Consider the following 25,889-nt stretch of genomic DNA (forward strand, 5'->3'; position numbering starts at 1 on the left):
ACCAAGAAAACAGGTTGGTGGAATATGTAGTTAACCGGGGACAACACTTAATCCTGGACCACATTGACCACCCAAGGTTGTATGCCAGTATCCTGTTTAACTTCAGCTCAGCCTTCAACACCAGAAGCGTACCCAGCTTACAATACTGTCCTCCACCTGTCAGTATATCACCAGCTTCCTGGCTTCCCGGCAGCAACAAGTTAGATTGGGGAGCATCTTCTGTTTTGTGCAAATCAATAACTACGTGGTTTGCCTAATCTACCAAACAGAACAGGTCCAAACTACAACAAACACTTACATAGGTCTGCAGAGACGATCACTGAGGCTGACACTCTTTCAACCAAGGACTTGTACAGGTCTGGGTCAGGAAAAAGGTGTTTAACGTCTCTGCACACTCCACACAACTGTTTAGACCTTAAGGCCAGCGCTACAGCTCATTGTTTACAAAAACCAGCCACCACAATTTGTTGCCCCAGCCTGTCAATCTGAAGAACATTTAATAGTCAGTGCTTATACCAATACCATGCATATTTGCATAAATGCAATTGTCTTCCTCTTTATGAAGGTGGTAAATGATATAATTGTAGCCAGGCCGGCTGACAGCTTTGCTAGGGCCCGGGACAACGCAGTCTTTTTGGGCCCCCCTCTACACCTGCCGCCACCACACACACACACACACACACACACACACACACACACACACACACACACACACACACACACACACACACACACACACACACACACACACACCAAAAAAAAAGTCAACTTAATTGTATATTTCATGCCCTGGAAATCTCTGTATTTTAAATTGGATATTTTCAACCCATCTATTGAATTTGGTGCACTAGTTGATCTTTTCTTCATAAAAGAACAGCAAGCACTGCAGCCAAAATATGGCATTTTTTGACCTGCTGTATATTAGCCAGTCCCTAAGCTTGATGTATCATGAAACTGTCGACCTTTCGGGGTTTGTGATTTTTATTTTACTATTACAATTGAATAATAATAATAATGTTATGTTCATAGTGTTTTTTTCCTAATCCACCTCTTATATCTTTCAATCCTTATGTAATTTTGTCATTGTTGTGTGCACCTGCCTGTTGCTTTAATCCCATAAATTCCCCCGTCGTGGGATAAATAAAGGATTAGCTAATGTTATCTTATCTTAAAGGCATACTATGCAACATTTTTCAGTTAATTAATGTGTTCCATACCGTTTTGGATGATTAAATGAGTCATTTCAGGTCGAACTAAGGGTTTCTTGGCCGCCCTGGTGGTCTGTGGGGGAAATACCGCACTTGCAATTGCAGGAGCACTCGGCCTGCACCCACAGGCTCAGTAGTCTCGTGTGCATCGCGAGAGTCGGTCTTGCTTTACGGCGAGAACTGCTACACGCCCCCAGTGAAAGGCATGCTCGTTGCTAGATTTGTGCAGTTATTATGGCGGAACCAGCGAGAAAACAGCGAAAACCCATGTTGGAGCAGGCAAGAAAGAGGAAAATGGCTCTGGACAGAGAGAGGAGTCGTACACGAGTGAACATCGGGCAAGCTTTTTCAGAATGCCGAGAACTAAAAGAAAAAGAAGGCTGCAAAGCTGACACGGACCTCGCGTTTCTGCTGATGCGATTCTAAGTAACATTGTAGGGTTTCCCTCACGCTACCGCCTGGCCAACATTCCAAAAAAAAAAAAAAAAAACTAACTCCATATGCGCGCAAAGCAAGTCTTTCCCGCTCTGCCGGTTGCAAAGCTTGTCCCCCCCCCCCCCCGCTCTGCCGGTGGCGCAAAGCTTGTCACCCCCCCATGTTCATACTTTCACTGTCTTAGTAGACATGGTGACTTGTTGCGTTCGCCTGTCTGCTAAGCTCAAAACAACCGCGCCTGGCTTGACGGAGAAACCAGGAGAACAGCTGAGCTTATTTACGACAGTGCACTTTTACTTTCGCCCTCTGGGGGGAGCCTCGCTGGAAAATCAACCCCGGTTGCATAGTATACCTTTAAATAACATTTTTTAATAGGATATATTGGGGATATAGTGGGGGAGTGGTGGCCTAGTGGTTAGAGCACAGAGCTTTGGTCCCAGAGGTTCTGAGTTCAAATCCCACAAGCTGCCATTCTGGGTCCCTGAGCAAGACCCTTAACCCCCAATTGCTCCCCAGGTGCCGCACAGTGGCAGCCCGCTGCTCCCCAAGGGGATGGGCTAAGATGCAGAAGTGAATTTCTATTATTATTATTATTATTATTATTATTATACGTACTGGGTTCTTTCAAGGTCTTAATTACATTTTCTGCATGGAATCCAGTAACATAAGATAGATAATATCTACTTTGTGTCAGGACTCATGTAACGCTCTTATTAAGTGCGCAGGTCTGACTGCAGGGCTTAGTGTTAACCACTTTATAAAATCAGAAATAGGTACGGCATGGAGTCGTGATTGGGTGGATAATTGATGCAACTGATGCAAAGAGCTTTGTTTGTATTGCTATTTATTGCAGTAGAAATAATAATGATAATAATAATGACAATAATAATAATAATAATAATAATAATAATACTAACAAAAACTAAACAAAAAGTAAATTGTTCAAAAGAAACAAAGACGGGGGAAAAACCCAACCCAATCGAAAAAAATAATAATACTTCAAAACTAAATGTAGTTCAAAAGTCCAAGAGCAACGGGAGAATTGTTCTTTCCTTTTAGATACTCCCTTAGAGTTTATTTTGTTTCATGTGTGGAAAGTGTCTCTTTTCCTACCACCAGGTGGTGTGTGGGTAGCTCGCCATCCTCCGTTGAAGGGGGAGGAAAAAAAACCTGACCTAAAAGGCCAGAAAACATACATTAATTTCATATATAAATGTTATATTTATATATGCTAAATGGGGAAAAACCAAATACATACTGCTATGTATTGACAACCACTTCATACTTTATAAAAATAAGGGAAAGGGGAAAAAAAAAAGTCCTTTTAAAAAGAAAAGTGCACTTCGTAATTCAAGTTCAAAATTTCTCAAGGTAATTAGCAGTCGCTACAAACAGCTAATAATAAATCAAATCAATCAACTTTAAGAATGTGATTGATCAAAGTAGCTACAAACGAAATCATATTAGGTACCAGACTTCATAGATGCACCAGCATGGAATACAACAATAACCAAAGAAATCATGAAAAATAATCAAATCTAAAGTTGAAAGGGAAGCCTTTAAATATTAAAGGTGTGGCCTTCAATTCGGCTTTAACAGTGTGACTTTTTATTAAGTAAGTAATTAGTAAATTCACTGAACTCATGCAAGCAACTGATTGTCGAGTTGGTAGCTAATTCTAACTGGCGGCACACAGCGGAAATAACGCCCCATCATATATGGATGAATATTTACTCACCGTCGAGTAACGGATTGTCTGAGGAAGTGGATGTTACTTGTTCTCATCAGAAGGTAAATCAGGCATCAACAAAGCCCAACCTGGTGAGTATTACGGCGGATATATTAGCGGCGCTAGTATGGCTGATACAACGTTAAGTTCAGATGGTACTTAACTCACCGCAGATCCTCGAATTTTAGGAATGAATTTGTTCAGCGATGAGTCGATTTGGAGATTTGAGATTGTTTTGTTAACAACCGACGCCACAACCAACAGTGAGCAGCAGCACAGTGGAAAACCCGGAAATACACATGAGGTTCCCAGCTGTTAAAGGGACGGCTTAAAGGGAAGGTGGTTGGGGCGTGGCGGTCACGTGGGTTACATGTTCCCCCCCTGATCCCATGCACGTCCCCGTACATGGACCAGGTTGAGTCTGGATGGCTGGCTGGATAATACCAGGAACAGTCATGTGTTCATCATCCTCAATCCCTTCAAGAGCATGTGTAAATGCAGTGGTCAATCCATGAAACAACAACTGGATACTCTTCAACAGCGGGTGACCGAGTTGGGAGTACTGTAAACGTTCTGGTGGTCTTCTTGCTCGGGTTGACCTCCGCAAAGATGGTTCTCCCTCAGGACTCGATGGTTCTGTTTCGGGACTTGATGATTCTGTTTCGGGACTTGATGATTCTGTTTGAACAATTAAGTCCTCTTCTGGTTCCATATCATTGGTGGAGGGCTCTGGAGTGACAGGTTCAGGAACAGGACCTCCCTCAGCAGCAGGATCTCCAGCAGCATCTCCTGGAGAATCATTAGTTTTTGAACTGATGTTTACCGCCTCTCTGTCCACAGGTTGAAATTCCTTTGGTTCCTCTGTGACGACTGGGAGCTCCTGTTCCTCTTCTGCAGCAGAGGATGGGGGTTGATCAGGAACTTCAGGTAGGTCTGCAGGTGGAACAGGTTGCTGGACAGGAGGTACTGGTGAATCAACAACAGTGATGAATTTCACAGGTTCGAAGGAAGACGGATCATACAAAGGTGAGATGATCTCTTCTGATAAATCTTCATTGTCAGGGTCAGGTAAGTTCACAGGCAGGTACTTTTTCCTCTTCACAGGTAAGTTTTTTACAGGGCTCTGTTCAGCTATGTAATTACAAGGCAATAAAAGATCACAATGGAGTGTTCTGAGAGGTTTATCCTGGTTCTCTGGTTTTACAGTGTAAACAGGGAGGTTGCCAGCCCTCTTTACCACTACATATATGTCAGGTTCCCATTTGTCAGCCAATTTATGCTTTCCTCTCAGTCGGACGTTTCTAACAAGGACCCTGTCGCCTACGGCAAGTTCGGAAGTGGTGATATGCCGATCAAAAAAGGTCTTATTGCGGGACATCACCTTTTCTGAGTTTTCCGCAGCCAACTGATGGCTGTCTTGCAGATGCATTTTCAGCCTTTGGACATACTGCAGGTGAGAGGTGGAGGTGTCCTCTTCCAGTGGTAACCCAAAAGCCACATCTATGGGAAGACGAGGTTGGCGACCAAACATTAGTTCGTATGGAGAAAACCCAGTGACATCATTTTTAGTGCAATTGTATGCGTGAACAAGGGGTTTTACAAAATCTTTCCATCGAGATTTATTCTGCTCACTTAATGTCCCTAGCATGTTAAGCAATGTACGATTGAATCTTTCCACAGGGTTACCTCTGGGGTGATAAGGAGTTGTCCTTCCTTTATGGATGCCAGCAATATCACACAGTTCTTTGATGGTACGGGATTCAAAATCCGGTCCTTGGTCACTGTGTAGCCTCTCTGGAATGCCATAGTGGACAAAAAAATTTTCCCACAAGCATTTAGCAACAGTTCGAGCTTTCTGATTTGGTGTTGGAACAGCAACAGCATATTTTGTGAAGTGATCTGTAATCACGAGAATATCTTTCACTCTGCGGTCTGGCTCCAGAGACAGGAAGTCCATGCACACTAGTTCTAGAGGTCTTGAAGTTTTTATGTTAACGAGAGGTGCAGCCCGTTCTGGTAAAGTTTTCCTTTTCACACATCGTTCACAGGTCTTGATTTTGTTGTAAACGTCAGTGGACATTCGTGGCCAAAAGAACCGGGAACGAATCAAGTCTAATGTCCTCTCGATCCCATGGTGGCCCATACGATCATGAAGCTGAACCATCACCATATGCCGACACTCCTCTGGTAACACTAGCTGATAGGCAGCACTGTTTCCCACTTGCCGTCTCCTGAGAAGAAGGTTGTTACGGAGCTCCAGTTTATTTATTTCTCTCAGCAGGAGTGGCAGATCTGGAAGTTCATCCCTTAGCAATGGCGGTGGAGATTCCCCCCTCTCAAGCTGAGCAATCACATGTTGGATGATGGGATCAGCTCGCTGTTTGGCAGCAAGATCAGCAGTAGAGAACCGGGGCAGGACAGCAGTGGCAAATTGGGCATCGTCTGTGTAACTGTCAGGTAGGCTTTCCACATGGCCAGACAAAGAGAGAACCAGGGCATGGTCGTTGCTTGAGCTGAGCACTAGGTGGCGGTCACAGATGGCTTCAACAATGTGCTGGTCAATGGTGGTGCAACCTGGTTCCTCGAGATGATGTTGAACGAACTTTAACACTCTCTCCCTTTCTTTGTAGGATTTAAGGTCATCCGGCATCTCAGGATGTGGTCGTCGGGACAGCCCATCAGCATCTGCATTCTGTTTTCCTGCTCTGTAAACGATCTTAAAGGTAAATGTGGACAGAGCAGAGAGCCATCTATAACTTGTAGCATCAAGCTTAGCTGATGTCAGAAGGTAGGTCAGCGGATTGCTGTCTGTGACCACAGTGAATTGTGCGCCGTATAGGTAGTCATTAAACTTCTCAGTAACTGCCCATTTAAGTGCCAGAAATTCTAATTTATGTGCTGGGTAGTTTGATTCACTTCTGGACAGACCTCTACTTGCATAAGCTACAACTCGATTTTTGCCGTCATTTTCTTGATATAGCACTGCTCCAAGGCCTGAAGAACTGGCATCAGTATGGAGAGTGTATGGCTTGCGAGGATCTGCAAATATAAGTACAGGAGAAGTAGTGAGTTTTTCAATAATGGTGTTAAATGCATGCTGACAAGATTCAGTCCAACGTTCAGCAAAAGGCTCTTTTGGGTTAAAGTAGTTCTGGGGTTTCAACATAGGTTTTAGTTTCTTTTGGCTAGGTGGATAGCCAGCAGTAAGGTCATGCAATGGTTTGACGATTGCTGAATAGTCTTTCACAAATCGCCGATAATATCCTGCAAATCCCAGGAACGATCTCAGTTCCTTCAGGTTCTTTGGCACTGGCCAAGATGCAAGGGTGGAAATTTTATCGGGATCTGTCTCCACACCATCCTTGGACACAACATGACCAAGATACTTCACTGAAGTTTGAAAGAACACACATTTTTCAATGGACAGTTTTAGTCCAAAGTCTTTTAATTTGTTTAGGACTTTCATCAATCTTTCTTCGTGTTCTTCAAGAGTTGGTGCAAAGATGATCAAATCGTCAATAAAAACCAGAACTTCTTTCAGATGGAGCTCACCCATGCATTTTTCCATGAGTCGTTGAAAAGTGCTTGGAGCATTGGTCACTCCTTGAGGCATACGATTAAATTCCCAGAAGCCTAAAGGACAAACAAAGGCTGTTTTGTTCTTGTCAGCTTCCTCCATTTCTATCTGGTAATACCCAGATTTTAGGTCCAGCACAGAGAACCATTTAGAGCCTGCCAGTGCAGTAAATGCATCTTCTAGTTTCGGAAGGGAATAAGCATCTCTAATGGTTTGTATGTTAAGTTTCCGATAATCAATACAGAGGCGTACAGAGCCATTTTTCTTACGCACCACCACAATGGGTGAAGCAAATGGAGATTCTGATTCACGGATTATTCCAGACTCAAGCAGTTCTTGAAGATGTTTTCTCACAGCATCAACATCCTGTGGATGTATAGGGCGTGGTCTTTGTTTAAACGGTGTAGGGTCAGACAATTTTATTTGATGTTTCACCTTGTCTGTACAACCAAAATCAAGGTCATGTTTGGCAAAGACCTCTGGTATGCTGTTGAACTTTGAAATGATCCGACTTTTCCATTCTGGTGTTAAAGGCGATTCTCCAAAATTATATTGAAGCTGAGGTGTTAATGACTCTGCAGGCTTGTCATGGACTTTGACACTTTGCTCTTTGGAGATAACAGACTCTAAAGCGGTAATCTCTGCAATGGCTGCTCTCGCGGGGATGATAATTGAATGGTCTGACTCATTAGTTACTACCACTGGCAGGTAACAAGGCCGATGTTGTGGTATGTTAATGAGACAGGCTTTAACCATAAGTCCCCCAGGCAGACAGGAAGAGACTGGGTGTTCAACAACAACCACTTTCTCTTCCCTCAACACCCGTGTGGTCAAACATCCCTCAAGGACAACAGTTTGGCCAGATAATATGGTTTGTGGCTGATCAGGCTGCAAAGTCAAAACAACTGGATGTTCAGGTGAGTTTTGAACATACCTGTTCTGCAGGATCTTCAAGACAGCTTGATACCCAAAAGCAGTGGGTTTAAAAGTAGTCAACTGGCTCTCCAGGTGCTTCTTGTAGGCAATATCAAGTGCATTTGTGCCTACTAGTAAAAGTGGATGTGTGGTTTTGGTGTCTGGGACTACCAAAGCTAGGGTGTCCACTTCAATTGGTGAGCCAAAAAATTCAGGTGGAAAAGTCAAATTTAATTCAATGTACCCAAGATATGGTATATTTTGCCCATTGGCACCCTCAACTTCCAACAGATTGTTCAGAGACATAATTTCATGGTCAAAGAGGTGGGTATTATAAAATGAATGTGGTACTGTAGTGACTTGCGACCCACTGTCAAGGAGGCAGCTGAAGTTTGTCCCCTTTATTTGGATTTGGCCCATGCTCTTTGTACCGATGAGACCCTTAGGTAATACAAAATGTGATTCAGAATGGGGTTTGGGACAGCTGATAGTGGCAGCTCCTGGTTGTCCCTCAGCAGGAACTGCATTTAGTTTAACTGCTGACTTGACTTTTGTCCATCCCACGCTTGTTGTTTCTGACGAAGCTGTTTCTTTTTTTGTTCCACAAGGCTTGGATTTGCTTTGTTGCTACATTGGGAAGACATATGACCATCCTCACCACAGTTAAAACAGTACCCTGGCTTTGGTCTTCCAGCGGTCTGAGGTGAGGTGTTGCTGGTCCTTGGCTTAAACTTGGTCTGTTGCAGTTCTGATTTTGCATCAACAGGTGTCTTTCTGGACATGAAGGAAGACATCTGCCGTTGGAGTTGTTGAATCTGCTTTTTTAATTCTTTCAATTCTTCATTAACTGTGTCATGACCACAAGAGCAGGTACTCTGAGACTGAATGGTCACTTTTTGTTTAGATGAATGAATGTGCTTTCTCATTAGAGAATCTTTAGCAATTTGTCTGTCCTCCTCTGTCCGGAGTGACAACAAAAGTTCAGAAAATGGGGGAGGATTGTTTTTTTTTCTCCTCTAGTTGCAACTTTGAGATGACTGAGTTGTCCCAGCATCCCCGGCAGAACTGTTTAAGTAATTGTATGTCTTTGTCTCTTGATAATATTCCTCCTCTTTTTATTACTGTGTTGAGGGTAAGCTGCAATCGCTGGAGGTAGGAAGATGGCCGCTCTCCAGGATTTTGGAAAATGTTTAAAAACTGAGCGAAAAGCTCCTCTCCATCCTGTACTGTCTGAAAAGCTGAATCAAGGACTTGAAGAAGAGTGGAAGGTGGTGCACCAGGGCTCAACCATTTAATTAAATCTGCAGCTGGTGACAACAAACTTTCCACAATTCGCCGATTAACATGCGATCTGGAAAGGCTGGGATCAGCAAGTAACAATTCAATTTGAGATCGCCATGAGTCATAGTCCGCTTCATTGCTTGGTTTAGGAATTTTTCCTGAAAATGAGCGGAGTCTAAGTGAAGATGTGGAAAAGTCACTATTTTTTACAACATGCTCCACCACAACTCTTTGAACGTCCTGTGGAATGAGGTCATTCCTCGACAGAGGAACCCTCTGGGTTGGTGGTATACGGGAGTGACTGGATCCAGGTGGTGCTCCCTGCTGATCAGTGGACGAATGGGTTGGAGGAGCTGAAGAGGCTTGAAGTACAGTTGGTAACACCTGCTGACTTTGCACAGACTGTGCTAAGGTGAGGATGTCTTCTTTTTTTTCTTCCTCCTCTTCATCACCACCATCATCTCCATCATCACCACCATCATCATCTCCATCATCACCACCCCCTGTGGTCTCCAAATGTGTGCTGATTTGATCCATTACACCTTTCAGGACCTCCTCAAACCGTTTTCCACTTCGTTTAGCTATGTTCTTCAGCTCATCAATGTAGTCCATGGGAGGGCTGCTGCTACTCACTGAGGCTGCATACTCTGAAGCGAGAGAAGTAACACGAAATATCGCATCTACTGTGGTTCGGGAAGGGTAATTATATGGGAAAAGGGGTTGTAGTGCATTTAATGTAGAATCTTCTTCAAACTCGACAATCAGGTTTTTATAAAATGTACTTTGTGGATCACTGACATGAAAAACCTCTTTTACTACACCATAACATTGTAAACAATCAACTATCTCTTTTTCGTCGTCAGTGCTCTGAGTGCCAGTAACTAACACAGATCGTTGCATGTTTAACCCCAGCTGAGTAACAACATCCATTTTTGTTTTTGTTATTGATAATGATAACACACCCAAAATAAAGGCACTGTGGAATTATTCAATTATTCACCCACTACAAGACTCCTGGCCAGCTCGCCACATGTAACGCTCTTATTAAGTGCGCAGGTCTGACTGCAGGGCTTAGTGTTAACCACTTTATAAAATCAGAAATAGGTACGGCATGGAGTCGTGATTGGGTGGATAATTGATGCAACTGATGCAAAGAGCTTTGTTTGTATTGCTATTTATTGCAGTAGAAATAATAATGATAATAATAATGACAATAATAATAATAATAATAATAATAATAATAATACTAACAAAAACTAAACAAAAAGTAAATTGTTCAAAAGAAACAAAGACGGGGGAAAAACCCAACCCAATCGAAAAAAATAATAATACTTCAAAACTAAATGTAGTTCAAAAGTCCAAGAGCAACGGGAGAATTGTTCTTTCCTTTTAGATACTCCCTTAGAGTTTATTTTGTTTCATGTGTGGAAAGTGTCTCTTTTCCTACCACCAGGTGGTGTGTGGGTAGCTCGCCATCCTCCGTTGAAGGGGGAGGAAAAAAAACCTGACCTAAAAGGCCAGAAAACATACATTAATTTCATATATAAATGTTATATTTATATATGCTAAATGGGGAAAAACCAAATACATACTGCTATGTATTGACAACCACTTCATACTTTATAAAAATAAGGGAAAGGGGAAAAAAAAAGTCCTTTTAAAAAGAAAAGTGCACTTCGTAATTCAAGTTCAAAATTTCTCAAGGTAATTAGCAGTCGCTACAAACAGCTAATAATAAATCAAATCAATCAACTTTAAGAATGTGATTGATCAAAGTAGCTACAAACGAAATCATATTAGGTACCAGACTTCATAGATGCACCAGCATGGAATACAACAATAACCAAAGAAATCATGAAAAATAATCAAATCTAAAGTTGAAAGGGAAGCCTTTAAATATTAAAGGTGTGGCCTTCAATTCGGCTTTAACAGTGTGACTTTTTATTAAGTAAGTAATTAGTAAATTCACTGAACTCATGCAAGCAACTGATTGTCGAGTTGGTAGCTAATTCTAACTGGCGGCACACAGCGGAAATAACGCCCCATCATATATGGATGAATATTTACTCACCGTCGAGTAATGGATTGTCTGAGGAAGTGGATGTTACTTGTTCTCATCAGAAGGTAAATCAGGCATCAACAAAGCCCAACCTGGTGAGTATTACGGCGGATATATTAGCGGCGCTAGTATGGCTGATACAACGTTAAGTTCAGATGGTACTTAACTCACCGCAGATCCTCGAATTTTAGGAATGAATTTGTTCAGCGATGAGTCGATTTGGAGATTTGAGATTGTTTTGTTAACAACCGACGCCACAACCAACAGTGAGCAGCAGCACAGTGGAAAACCCGGAAATACACATGAGGTTCCCAGCTGTTAAAGGGACGGCTTAAAGGGAAGGTGGTTGGGGCGTGGCGGTCACGTGGGTTACACTCAGCTAGCAGGGCTGTGCAGCTTGCTGCCGGCTCTGCTGCCTCAGATTTTTTCCACAGGTGTTCGGAGCCCACACCTGCGGGCAGTTGAGCAGCATCGGGCGGCACTACTTAAACACCACGCAGACGGCGAGAGGACGCCGGATTGTTAACGTTTGTGGTATGCAACAAGCCTCGGCCTCTCGTTCTCTTTGGCTACTAGAATTTAACCACTTACCTCTGTGTCTCTCAGGTACCTCCTCAGGTACCTGGGTTTTCAAATCACAAGAAGGTGCCTCAAACCCTGCCAGTCGTGTCCACTCTGGAGGGGAATGTCATTAAAGTGGTACATGAGTATGAATACCTTGGAATTGTAATTGATGACTCCCTCACTTTCAAACCTTTTATTGATTAACTTGTGAAGAAATAAAAAATTAAATTGAGTTATTTCTTACGTAATACGAAATGTTTTTCTTTTGGAGTAAAAAAGTGCCTTGTCTCTGCCACGTTTTTATCGGTCTTAGATTATGGTGACCTTTTTATAAGAATGCTAGTTCTTCGTGTCTTCAAATGTTGGACTCTGTTTACCATGCTTCATTAAGGTTGTTCTCAAACTGTAGAGCCATGACACATCACTGTGACCTGTACTCTCAGGTGGGATGGCCCTCTCTCTACGAGGAGGGAGTGTCATTGTGTCATGGTTTTCAGGTGACGAGCCCACATGCAGATACGATCGGGAGGCAATGCACAGTTTTAAGATGTTTATTTTAGGAAACAGACAGATCTACGGACGGAACTACGGGTGAGTCGGCTGGGTCAGAACGTCAAGGCTGGCGAGTCTGTAAGAAAGAGGAAGTAAGAAACTCTGAAAGTGAACCAGGGGAATTTGCTAGAAGTGCGCTGCTTACCATTTAGCTGGGCGGACCTAACCGGGAAGAAGTAGCGTCGGGAGTACTCTATGATTCTACTCAGCTGGAGTTTAGGCGGCTGGTGGCTGAGGACGGCTGATGTAACTGGCGAGGGATCCTGAGCGAACCTCGTCGGCAACGGTTGACAGATGGATTGACCAGAGTGAATGCAGAACCAGCAGAAACCGGGAGAGGGGATCTCAGGCCTCGCTGGGTAACATCCAGGAAGTATGAGGGGAGCGCCAGAGCAAAATCTGAGCAGGCGGTTCTGCTGGTCTGTTTCTTCGGAACGAGACGTCAAGACGGGTGAGTGCATCCAAGCACCAAAATCTGAGGCAAAACAGAGATCCAAAAATTAGTCAAAAAACGAAGAGCAAAACTCACAAGCTGGTTTCCGAGAGTAGGGACAGAGGCCACGTCGTACCACGACTGGTTAAGGCTCTGGCGTCTTCCATCTGTCAGCGCTCTGCTTAAGAAGCCAGAGGAAGCCGCCTGCAACGAGCTGCAGGTGTGGGCCACGCCTCCTCAGCCAACCAGACACACCTGAGGAATAGAGTTAGAGTAGAGCAGCACAGAGAATCCTGACACTCCCCCCCCCCCCCCTCAACGGCCGCCTCCTGGCGGCCCAGACGAAGAGGTGCTGGGCTGAGTAGCCCAAAAATCTGAAATCAAGTCCTTATTCAAGATAGTAGCTGCGGAAACCCACGAGCGCTCCTCAGAGCTACAACCCTCCCAGTCGACGAGGTATTGGTGACCCCTACCTCGCTGACGGGCATCCACAACCCTGAGAACCCGGGGGTTCTGACTGTCCTGGGAGGGTGGAGGGGGTCCGGAAGGAGGGCACAAGTTGCTGTCCAAAACGGGCTTGATCTGGGACACATGAAAAGTAGGGTGTACTCGGGAGTGAGGGGGCAAACGTAAACGGACGGTGCTCGGGTTAATCACTGTCTCTATCTCATAGGGACCAGTGAACCGGGGAGCAAGCTTCTTAGCGGATGGGTTGGACAAAACGTCTCTGGAGGATAACCAAACCTTCTGACCGGGGCGATACTGAGGAGCTGGTCGGCGGTGCTGGTCGGCAAACCTCTTGCTCCGCTCTGCGGTGCGAGTGAGGGCAGTGATAGTTGATCTCCAGATGTCCTGGCAGCGAGCAATGTAGTCGTTTACGGAGGTGAAGGGAATCCTGAGTTCATCTGTGGGTAGAAGTGGAGGCTGATATCCTAAAGCAACTTCAAAAGGTGAACGTCCAGTAGCAGAGGTGATGTGTGAGTTAAGGGCATACTCCACCCAGGGCAAAAACTTGTTCCAGTCAGAGGGTGAAGATGACGTAAGGCAGCGGAGAGTAGTTTCTAGTTGCTGGTTCATGCGTTCAGTTTGGCCATTTGTCTGAGGATGGTATCCAGAGGTGAGTGTATAACGGGCACCCAGAGCAGAGCAAAAGTGCCGCCAGACCTGGGAGATAAACTGAGGACCCCGGTCAGAGAGGATGTCAACAGGGATGCCGTGAAGTCTGAACACATGTTTGATAAGAAGCTGAGCTGTCTGGAGGGCGTTGGGTAATTTGCGGATAGGAATAAGATGACAGGACTTAGAAAACCGATCAACTACCGTCAAGATAGTTGACATACCTTGGGACAAGGGGAGACCGGTAACGAAATCAATCGCAATGTGGGACCAAGGACGTCTGGGGATGGGAAGAGGATTTAACAAACCGGAAGGTGGCTGAGTAGAAGACTTATTCTGGGCGCAAACGGGACAGGCTAGAACATATTCTCTAACATCCTTAGTCCATGAAGGCCACCAGAAACGCCGGGAGACCTGGGACTGGGTTCTAAAAATGCCCGGATGGGCGGAAAACTTCGTGTCATGACTCCAACGTAGAACCTCAGGACGAACAGACTGGGGAACGTACTTAAGTCCAGGTGGCCCTGTACCTGGGTCCGGGTCTAAAAGTTGGGCCTGTCTGATTCTGTCCTCCAGATCCCAATGCAGCGCTCCAACAGTACAAGTGGGAGGAAGAATCGGTTCCGGCTCCCCCTCTTGTTCAAAAGAGGTAAACAGACGGGACAGTGCATCAGGCTTGACATTTCTGGAGCCGGGTCTGTAGGTGATGGTGAGGTTGAATCGAGAGAAAAACAAAGACCAACGGGCCTGTCTTGAGTTGAGTCGACGGGCTGACTGCAGATAGGAGAGGTTCTTGTGATCTGTCCATATTATGATGGGCTGCTCGGATCCCTCTAACCAGTGCCGCCACTCCTCCAACGCTAGTTTAATAGCTAATAGCTCACGATCACCTACATCATAGTTCTGCTCTGCCGGGGATAAACGACGGGAGAAGAACGCACAAGGGTGTAACTTACAGTCAACCTCAGACTGTTGGGACAAAACCGCTCCCACCCCGGTATTAGAGGCATCGATCTCTAAAATAAACTGTTTGGCTGGGTCGGGGTGAACTAGTATGGGAGCCTGGGAAAAACGAGACTTAAGTTTACTAAAAGCCTCCTCGGCCTCTGGACTCCAGACATAAGGAACCTTGGGGGAAGTGAGAGCATGTAACGGAGATGCTACCTGACTATAGTTCCTGATAAAGCGCCGATAGAAGTTAGCGAAACCAAGAAAGCGTTGGAGCTGTTTGCGCGACTCAGGAACAGGCCATTCCACCACTGCCCTTATCTTTTCTGGATCAGACTTGACCTGTCCGCCCTCTAAAACAAGACCAAGAAAGGAAACAGAAGACTGGTGAAAATCACACTTCTCGGCCTTAACAAATAAGCGATTCTCTAATAATCGCTGGAGAACAAGACGGACGTGTTGTTTATGTTGTTCTAGGTCACGAGAGTAAATCAGGATATCGTCTAGATAGACGAAAACAAAAACATTCAAAAAATCCCGAAGGACATCGTTCACCAATGCTTGAAAAACTGCCGGAGCATTGCACAAACCAAAAGGCATGACTAAGTACTCAAAGTGACCTAGCGGGGTCTTAAAGGCCGTTTTCCACTCATCCCCCTGTCTCACCCGAACCAAATGATAAGCGTTGCGCAGATCAAGTTTAGTAAAGATCTTAGCATTCTGGACTGGTTCGAGGGCTGAGGATAATAGAGGGAGCGGGTACTTATTCTTAACGGTTATTTGGTTAAGCCCTCGATAATCGATACAGGGTCGAAGGGTTCCATCCTTCTTACCAACAAAAAAGAAGCCGGCGCCCAATGGGGAGGATGAAGGACGGATTAACCCAGTAGCTAGAGATTCCCCTATATACTTCTCGAGCGCTTGACGTTCTGACCTGGAGATGTTGTAGAGCCGACTCACCGGTAGTGGAGCCCCAGGCAATAGGTCAATAGCGCAATCGTAAGGGCGATGTGGGGGAAGTGAACAAGCCTGAGTCTTACTGAATACCCTCTGAAGATCGTGGTATTCTTCCGGAACTAGCGAGAGGTCAATAACGTCCCCAGATTCTGTCTCAGGGGAAGGGGTAACAGACACAGGGCGAGCGGACTGTAAGCAACGAGAATGACAAGCTGGAGACCAAGATTCTAGTCGGGACTCGGCCCAGTTAAACTGCGGGCTGTGGACACTTAACCAGGCTAAACCCAAAACAACGGGTGAACGCTTTACAGGGAACACGAAAAACGAAAGTTGTTCCCGGTGGTTACCCGAAACTATCACTACTAGTGGTCGAGTGCGATGGGTGATTAAAGTTAAACTCTGCCCATCTAAAGACGACACCCGGAGGGGCTCGGGTAAAGGTTCGACCGGCACACGAAGCTGATCCACTATGGTTTGGTCAATTAAGTTGAAGTCCGAACCGGAATCAACTAGAGCCGAGACATCGAAAGTATCTTGATCAAACATTAACGTAACTGGTAAATATAAGCGAGAAAGAGATGGCGCCTTAGTGACTACTCGGGGGCTAGAACTACTAACGTCCACCGTTCTCCCCGTTACGAACGGTGGACTGGGTCTTTTGGCCGAACCGGACAATCTCTAAGGAAATGACCTTCCCCTCCACAGTATAGACATAAGTTGCCCGCGAAGCGCTGTTGACGCTCCTTATTAGTTAAACCAACCTGGCCCAACTGCATGGGTTCGGGAGGTGGTGGAGCGGACCGAGGTTCCCTATGGGTGAGCGTGGAAGAGGTGGATGATCGCAAAACTTGGTTCGGTCTAACTCGGCTCCGACTACGTAGCCGGGTATCCAAACGGATAGCTAACGCTACAAAATCCTCAAAATCCCCGGGTTCCTCCACCCGGGCTAATTCATCCTTAAGGGATTCATCAAGAGCCTGAAAAAATACTGCCTTTAACGGTCTTGGTTGCCAATCCGCCGCTGCGGCAACCGTACGAAACTCCACTGAGAAGTCTGATACGCGTCGACCGTGCTGTCTTAACGAGAGGAGATGACGAGACTGGTGAGCCGAATCTAACTCGGGTGAAAAAATAGTTTTAAATTCGGTAACGAATTCCTGAAAAGTAACCCCGAATGACTGACAATCAGGGAATCGAGCCTCAGCCCATCTAAGTGCCTTACCGGTTAGGAGTCGTAATACATAAGATATCTTAACCTCATCTGAGGCGAATGTCTGGGGGGATCGGTTAAACACCAGTTTACACTGAAAAAGGAAACCTCCGCAACTCCCATGGTCACCAGAGAATTTCTCCGGACTAGGTGACGCGCCCTCAAGTGGCGGAGCCCAAAGCTGATTATCAGTGCTCGGAGCGACGGGAGGCGGGGTGCTAATGTCTTGAGTGACAGGCGACGTCATCGCGGAAGTAACTGTGTCCATGAGCTGACTAAACTGAGCGGCTAATCTATGAAGCTGTTCCTGTGTTGAATTGACGGCTAAACCTAGCGACTGCATCTGCTCTTGCTGTGCGGCTAACTGCCGCCCGAACGTATCCGCTGGACTTTGGTGGCCAGAGCCTTCTTCTGTTATGGTTTTCAGGTGACGAGCCCACATGCAGATACGATCGGGAGGCAATGCACAGTTTTAAGATGTTTATTTTAGGAAACAGACAGATCTACGGACGGAACTACGGGTGAGTCGGCTGGGTCAGAACGTCAAGGCTGGCGAGTCTGTAAGAAAGAGGAAGTAAGAAACTCTGAAAGTGAACCAGGGGAATTTGCTAGAAGTGCGCTGCTTACCATTTAGCTGGGCGGACCTAACCGGGAAGAAGTAGCGTCGGGAGTACTCTATGATTCTACTCAGCTGGAGTTTAGGCGGCTGGTGGCTGAGGACGGCTGATGTAACTGGCGAGGGATCCTGAGCGAACCTCGTCGGCAACGGTTGACAGATGGATTGACCAGAGTGAATGCAGAACCAGCAGAAACCGGGAGAGGGGATCTCAGGCCTCGCTGGGTAACATCCAGGAAGTATGAGGGGAGCGCCAGAGCAAAATCTGAGCAGGCGGTTCTGCTGGTCTGTTTCTTCGGAACGAGACGTCAAGACGGGTGAGTGCATCCAAGCACCAAAATCTGAGGCAAAACAGAGATCCAAAAATTAGTCAAAAAACGAAGAGCAAAACTCACAAGCTGGTTTCCGAGAGTAGGGACAGAGGCCACGTCGTACCACGACTGGTTAAGGCTCTGGCGTCTTCCATCTGTCAGCGCTCTGCTTAAGAAGCCAGAGGAAGCCGCCTGCAACGAGCTGCAGGTGTGGGCCACGCCTCCTCAGCCAACCAGACACACCTGAGGAATAGAGTTAGAGTAGAGCAGCACAGAGAATCCTGACACATTGGTAATCTTTTATTTACAAGGCCCTTCTCGGATTACTGCCCTCTTACATTTGTACCTTAGTTACACAGAAAAGCATGGCCTCTTATGCCCTGAGATCCAACGATCAGCTGTTGCTCACGGTTCCTTTTGCCTGCACAGAGCTAGGGAAGAAAGCCTTTAGCTACGCAACTCCTTGTGCGTGGAATTTTGTACAAAGAGACTGGAAGTTGACTGAGTTTTTATCATTAAATGCTTTGAAGTTGAAAGTGAAAGAATTTGAATTGTTTTCTTTGATATGTTTTTTTGTTGTGTGTGCCTGTCATTTAATCTAATGTATACCTGTTCAATGTTTAACTTTGCTGCATCTTGACCAGGACTCCCTTGAAAAAGAGGTTTTTAATCTCAATGGGATTTTTTTCTGGTTAAATAAAGGTTAAATAAAAAAATTAAACAAAATATACTTACAAAAATATTTCTATTTTGCTTTTTTATGTATATGGTGATTAAAGCTAATTCTGATTCAGTGGTAGTCTATAAAATTTAAAGCTTAGCTTTCTCTACCAATACAAACAGATGCATTAATTCTGTCTTTCCCAAAAATATATCAATATTTTATGTATTTTGAGAAAAAAACAAGTACATGAATGAGATAAGGAACAGGTAAACTGAAAAAAAAACAAGTACATGAATGACATAAGGAACAGGTAAATAGATTGAGGATAAAAGTGAAAAGCATAGGGGGTCAGACAGAGGAAAAGACAAATGTGAAAGCCAGAGAAAAGTATGTTGGGTGAGTGAGGGGGATCAACTGAAAAAAAAGGAAGGTGAGGATTTGCAGATGCATTCCAGCATGGATGAAAAGAACATAATCATGCAGGACGGGAATCCATCCCTGAGCTGCCTAATAAGGCCCCCTGTTAAAAGACATGTCACTCTGAAGTGAGAGAGGCATAAGGATGACTGGCACTCTGAATAATACAGAAGCAGGCACAGAGGGCTGCTGTTAGAAGGGAGAAAATAAAGATATGTAGAAAACACCTGAGGGAGGTAAATGAGGTTCAAGCTTTAACTTATCATTTGCTTTATCAAGCTTTATCAATATCATTTGATGGTTTCTATGCATCAATAAGGACATGCTTCTGTGTTGATAAAAACAAAGAATACAGTCTAGATTAGAGAGTGCACATTAGAGGTAAATGATTCCAACTTCCAACTTTAATGAACCTTTGAATTAAGTGCCACACAGACAGTTTTTACACTGTGCATGAAGATACATACAAGTCAGAACCATCGATGGTCAACAACCATACTGCATCAAACATTCATAGCCCTTATAGCTAATTGAGAATGTGATTTAACAAAACTGGGCTTCGAAGGAGATGCCAATGGAGGTGTTTTCACACATCTTGTTCCATCCCTTCCTGCTAAACCTTTTGAAGTGAAAACTGAATCATCCGTTGTGGGAACTCTCTCAACAAGGTCTAGATGGGAAACTCCACCCATGCTGCTACTTTTTAAGGAAGTTCTCCGCTACTCAGCAGAAAGACAGCATGGGGGATCAGAAGTCACTGGGTATCAGGTGGGCCCTGGATGAGTAGCTAAACAGAACTGCTAAGGCAGATGCTTACTCTAGAAGATTTTCTCACTCTGCACCCCCTTTGGACCCTGAGCCTATCCTACCCAGCAGTGGCGGTTCTACACTGAATTAATCCCCGGGCGAAAAACTTAACTGGGTAATTTTGCGCACAGGCTGTATCCTGCAGACATTTTCTCTACTCCACTCCTTTATTTCCAGCATTTTGCTACTTTAGTTCGCTCCACTTTCTTTCTTGGTTTATTTTTTATTATAAGGGGTTGTTTGTACCTCGCATAATACCAAATTGACTCAGCCTGATGTTGTATTGCATGTGGCTTTGCGCCCATGCATCATCGCAGGTGTGTTTTATTATTGGGTAGAAAGAAAAAAAGACCATTCGACTACCGACCGGTTCGGCCTGAAACAGAGGGCCGGTTGGGAATCCTCCTGAACCTCCCTGCAGCCCTGCCCCTTGGTGTGCCTGACTATAGCCACTATCTCCGATAGACAATTGCACTGTAGAATGAACCCCACCCCTGCAGCCCCGTTGCACAGCCCATTTGAGAGACCCAGTGGTGAAGTGCGCCTCCTCATGGCCTTTCCTCGTCTCATTTAGCCTCCAGCCTGTTCGCCTCTGTGCAGTGTGCAGGGCTGCAGCATCTTCTCACACCAAGCAAGGCGCCTGCAGCTGCAGGGAGCACCAATTCCTCACTCAGAGATCTGATAGACAATAGGAGAGTGCTTTTGGGGCGCATATTATATATATTTTTTAACTGCTCGTGCTGCTCCCTACGTGTAATTGAAAACAATGCCGCCCCAGGTGGCTACCCGGTTCGCCTGTGCCAAAAACAATCTACTGCTACGCACCTGTCAATGTGTGTCATTGGTGGACTCCATCCATACTGACCTGCTTGCAAAACCAGCACCCCTGAAACTCTTCCTGATCATCTTAACATTCCCTCCCAGTGTTGTCAGGACCAGTTGGTCTGGGCATATTGCTCCCCATTCTCGGGCGTCTTCGCCCAGACAGGACCCTTTAACTATTCCAATGCATCCTCTGGTGCCCTTTCTTGGGTCATGACATCCTTAAGATTGTTTCTGCTTGTGACATCTGTGCCTGAGTCAAGTCCTTCACCCAACAATATGTAGGTCTGTCCACAGCCCCTTCCTGTTTCTAGATGCCCCTGGTCCTATGTCGGGTTTGATTGTTATGACTCTCCCATCTGTTGATGGTCTCAACATCATCCTTACCACTGTGGATCGGTTTGCAAAGGCAGTGCTCCTGGTGGGTTAACAGGGTCTTACATCCCCAAAACAGACATTTGAACTTCTTTTGGAACATGTCCGGCTACACAGTTTCCCAAAAGACTCTGACAGAGGGCCTCAATTCACTACCAGGTTCTATAAGGCTTTCTGCCCTCTGATTGGGGCCTCTTCCTGCCACATGTTGGGTTAGCACCTGCAAATAAACGGACAGACAGAGCACCAGGAGACTACCAGGAGAGTGAGGTTCATGTACCTGTGGCACAATTTTTCTTTTGCCAATGTTGGTTGGCCTGGATTAAAACATGGGCTACCATTTCCCCATCAAATACTCAATCATTAAGCAACATTGAGCTGACACTGCCCAAGATCTTCATTTCATCTGGCACGAAAACCTGAAACTCCATACAGAGTCCAGGAAGGTCACGCCTAGGCTTATTGGCCCATAGGAGTTTGTCATCAGAATCAACCCTGTCACTTTTCAATTATACCTTCTGCGTTCTATGAGGGCACATGCGGTACTCCATGTCTCACAGCTAAAGCGCAATATCACCTGCCCATTGGAACCACCAGGTCCCAACCAGAATAATTGCGGAAGGTACTCGACAGATTCAGGATTCACATCGCAGGTGATGGTGGTCTCAGTATTTGATGGACTGGCCTTGGTACAGTCTGGTGAAATATTGGGTGCTGTCCTGGCTCATCTTGGTCTTGTCTCTGATCAGAAGCAGACCATAGCAACTTTTCAGAGCAACTAGCAACTCTTTTTACAAAACAGCAACTGCCAACAAATATAATTTTTTTTTTCAGGTGTTATTGGAGACCGGCTTGAAAACCTATGTCCTTATTGATCTTAATGATTAACAGGGGCTGATGTTGGCCTCTGCCCATATTCTGGCATCCACAGCCAGGACTCATTCCTCTAAGAGCCATCTCATCCAGCTGCAGTCCCTACTAGCTGCAGTCAAAACAGATGATGTTCACTCTCCCTGTACTGAGATGGATTTACATGAGTAAAGCTGCTACTGACTGATCCCTTCAAGACCCATTATTGTCTCAGTTTTCTTTTCTATTGTCTCTTTTTGATTCATGTAGATTGTTAATGTAGATTGTAGTGGTACACAAAAAGCTGGTGGTGAACAGGTTAGTTGGGTGTGCAGAGATTGCTGGGTGGTTACAGCTGGGGCTTTGCTCCCAAGTGAATTTCAAACATTAACCTCATTTTGTGACATTTTGTTTGAAAGCCTGATTAATGCATAAATATGTGTGTTCATGTTTGTACATGAGTAGCCTACTTAGAACTTTCTATGAACTAAGTGAAACTAGATTACACTTAGTGTCCACCAAAACAACAAAACAAGTCATACTTCCTGCATATATGTCATGACATTTGTCCACAGGGTTCACAGCAGTGACTGAAATGTGTGTGTGTGTGTGTGTGTGTGTGTGTGTGTGTGTGTGTGTGTGTGTGTGTGTATGTGTGTGTGTTTGTGTGTTGCTCCTGTCAGCAGTGAATGCCACTAATAGCCTATGGCCTGCTCTCTGCTCGCTGACATTTGACAAAGCTGAAGCGGGTGAGGGTGTGTTGGGGGGGGGGGGGGGGGGGGGGTGATTGACAGAGAAAAGGAAGATAGAAACCATTGAGAGTTTGCTCCTAAAAGAAAACAACATACATCATTGAAACTGGAAAGAGTGAAGGATGGTCTCGTCATCATCCACACTATTGCATTATGCATCAGTCGCATTTGCAGACATGTTTTTATTTTCTCAAATTCACTTTGTCATTAACCTCCACTGCATTAATCAGGCTTGTTTTTAGCATCAGGAAGCAAGAACACTGTAGGTAAAGCTGAGCAGGGCAACATAGTAGAAAGGGTCAGATCAAACATTTGCTTTCTCATTTTCCAAGTGTGATTGCAGATTATAAAACATTATGTAAGTTAAACTGAGTGCAATCAGAAAGGCACATACAGATAAATTTGAAAATGTAATTATACACTGAACATGCTGACAAAGACATATTTCAATGCCTGCACCATGTACTAGTAAATGTGAAGTGTCAAGAAATCATAATCACTCTTTGTAAGTATTTTCAGAAATTGTCTGTAACGTTTTATTACCAGCAACTTTTAATTTTTTTTTAACCAAAATAAAGTGTTAATACAAACATGGTAAAAAAAAGAAAGTAGATACAACCTTGTTTGTTTTACAATCTGGGACATAAGAAGAAAAAAAAAATCTGTCTCCTATTTCTACCACCCCTGTGATTAGATACCCCAGTTCCTAGTCTGGTCCTTTTACCCTGGAAAAGCAATCACACATTGAAAAACTTATTTTTGAAGGGAATGGCTATCAAAATAGAAACTGTACTTCAATTTTTCAATTTAAACAAGCCAGATAAATAGTTACAGATTCAGGCTGAGGCTGTAGACAGTGATTGACATGGGGAAAAGGGCTGATGAAGAGTGAGCCCAGAATGCTAGTCACATGAGTCTTTATAGAAGCCAAGCACAGCCTGCAAGCGCGTGCACTCCTCCCACTGTCATCAGTAGAAACTGGTCACCATTTGGGTATTATCTACCAGACTGTGGAATAGCATGGAGTCCAAGATTATTCAAGTGTACATGCTGCCCCAAGATACCCGCTTCTATGGGGTAAGATAGCTTTCTAAATAGATTTGTACATAAAAGGATAGTTGTGTCCATATCAGTCAGAAGTTGTGCATAACAAACATTTGTAAACTCATAATAATTTAAATCACATTCAAAAGATACACATACAGTTTAAATAGTTACAACTTCAATAACTAATAAATACAAATTTCAAGTTTAAATTTGTGCTTTACTCTTTATGAACACAAACAGCAGCGGCTGCTTGAGAATACGGATTTTTTCTTTGAGAATACGAATTCACAACAGTGGTCTGACGTCACGGTTTCCAAGGCTGGTTAATGGAGCACAGAGTGCGAAGATAGGAGCCACGCATGCGCTCTTCAGACTGACCGTCTCTGAATGCACCGCGGCTGCAGATTCATTCCAGACAGTGCAGAGCTCACAGTGGTAAGTTAAACACTCCCTTTTCTGCTGCTGTTGTTCTTCAAAAGTACGTTTTCAGGTAGTTTGAAGCGAGAACATTATACTATTAAGCTTCCCTACGTGGCCTGTTTACAGAGTTAGTGCGTAATTTTAATAAAAAGTCCGACGTTGAGCGTCTGTGCCAACTGGTAGGTTTTTTAAGATTGACAGCCTATTTCCTACTTTTATCTTTAAAAAAATAACATTGAGGATGGTATTAAACATGTGATCACGTTGAAATTGTGACTATTTATCTGTAAATAATTAAAATGAAAACATAATTTTTATATATTAGTAACAGTAAAGGGAGTAGAGTTAAGCTACTTTGTCTAACCTTCACAGCATTGTTCATTAAGGAAAAGTTATTTCTGTCTGTCCACCTTTACAGCGATTAATCTATAAATTATGTGCAGTTAGTTCAGTTCATTCTTTCAGTGAAATGGTAGAAATACCAGAGAAGGGAAGCCATTTGTTACATTTACTACTATACATTTGACCCTTTCTTTCTTGAGAACTATAATAATCTGCATGTTAACCACATATAGTTTTATGGTGTGAAAAGGTGAGAATTGAAAAAAACAATTATGGTAACACTTGGCATTTTTTATTTACAGGAAGAAACAGAAACAAAATATGTGAGGATAAACACTTCTGTGCCAATCCTCCAAATATTTTTTAATGAAGGGGACCTGAAACCAGCCTTCAGGCTAAGAAGGGCCACCATCGTCCTCCTCCTTTAGCTGCTGCCCATCCAGGAGGTCCATGGATGGCCACAGGAGATAGAGGTGCTGGTGACCCTCTGCTGGCTGGCCTGCGGTGCATCCTATAGGGAAACAGCTTGCCAGTAAGATCTCTTACCTTCATGTCCTTAAATAGAGCCAACAATGACACACAATTGATACATAGATTATATTAATTGGATAGAAGATTAAGACATATCAGCATATTACCTAAATTACAAGTTAATTTTTTATTTGGTACAGGTCAAGGGGAGGCACGCTACAACAGACACCACGCCAAGGTGAGAAAATCGTTGAGCGCGCCTTTGGTGGTCTGAAGACACGGTGGCGTTTCATCTTCTTAAGGGTGCTGGAGGTCCGCCCGACGTTTGCCCAAAAAGTAATCGGCGCCTGCTGCATCCTCCACAATATTAGTATAGCAGCAGGTGATCAGCTAGATGAGGAGGTTGATCCAGAGGAGGATGAGGAGGTGGACCCAGAGGAGGATGACCAACGGCTGAAGACAGGGAGCTGCTGCAGCTGGCTGCATGTTTAAGTGAACATGACTACACCTGACCTAACGTAGATCAGTTTTAGTCATGTACACGTGCTGCTTCATTTCATTTTTTTCACCACCTGTAACAATACATAAAATAATCAGTGAATTAATTTCCATTCCAACTATTTTTTAATTGTATGTTTGTAGGTGTTGTCTATTTGTATAAGATGTTAATAGAAGTTATTTATTTGTTTTAAACCACGTTAGTAACTGTTAATTTGTTGAATATGTTACACCTTCATTCAGTTCCAAAGTTAAAACATTTGCCTAAAATAAATGTTTTTTTTTTCATATATTGTTACCATTGTTTTCTTTCCCACTTTCTCTTCTCAATTTTTCGTGTCCTCACTCAGAGGAAACTCACTTAGGAAAAACATTTAAAGAATTTATTTATTTATAGATTTTATATTAGGGCTGGACAATATAGAAAAAAGCATATTGATAAAAAAAAATGCATATTGATGGATAGATAATTATCAAAAAGATTTAAAACCTGGCTCTTATAATATTGCTAAAT

General features: G+C 44.1%; 1 long non-coding RNA gene across 1 annotated transcript; it reads right to left on the reverse strand.

Annotated features, from left to right (window-relative positions):
- Positions 1-2,716: 2,716 nt before the first annotated feature.
- Positions 2,717-4,378, reverse strand: LOC118557493. Its single transcript, XR_004927908.1, has 2 exons — positions 3,382-4,378; positions 2,717-2,818 (listed from the first exon to the last, which is right to left on the reverse strand). It is a non-coding gene; the product is annotated as an uncharacterized LOC118557493 (long non-coding RNA).
- Positions 4,379-25,889: the final 21,511 nt, after the last annotated feature.

The sequence above is a fragment of the Fundulus heteroclitus genome, chromosome 23, assembly GCF_011125445.2.
Source record: "Fundulus heteroclitus isolate FHET01 chromosome 23, MU-UCD_Fhet_4.1, whole genome shotgun sequence".
Classification (NCBI taxonomy): Eukaryota; Metazoa; Chordata; class Actinopteri; order Cyprinodontiformes; family Fundulidae; genus Fundulus; species Fundulus heteroclitus.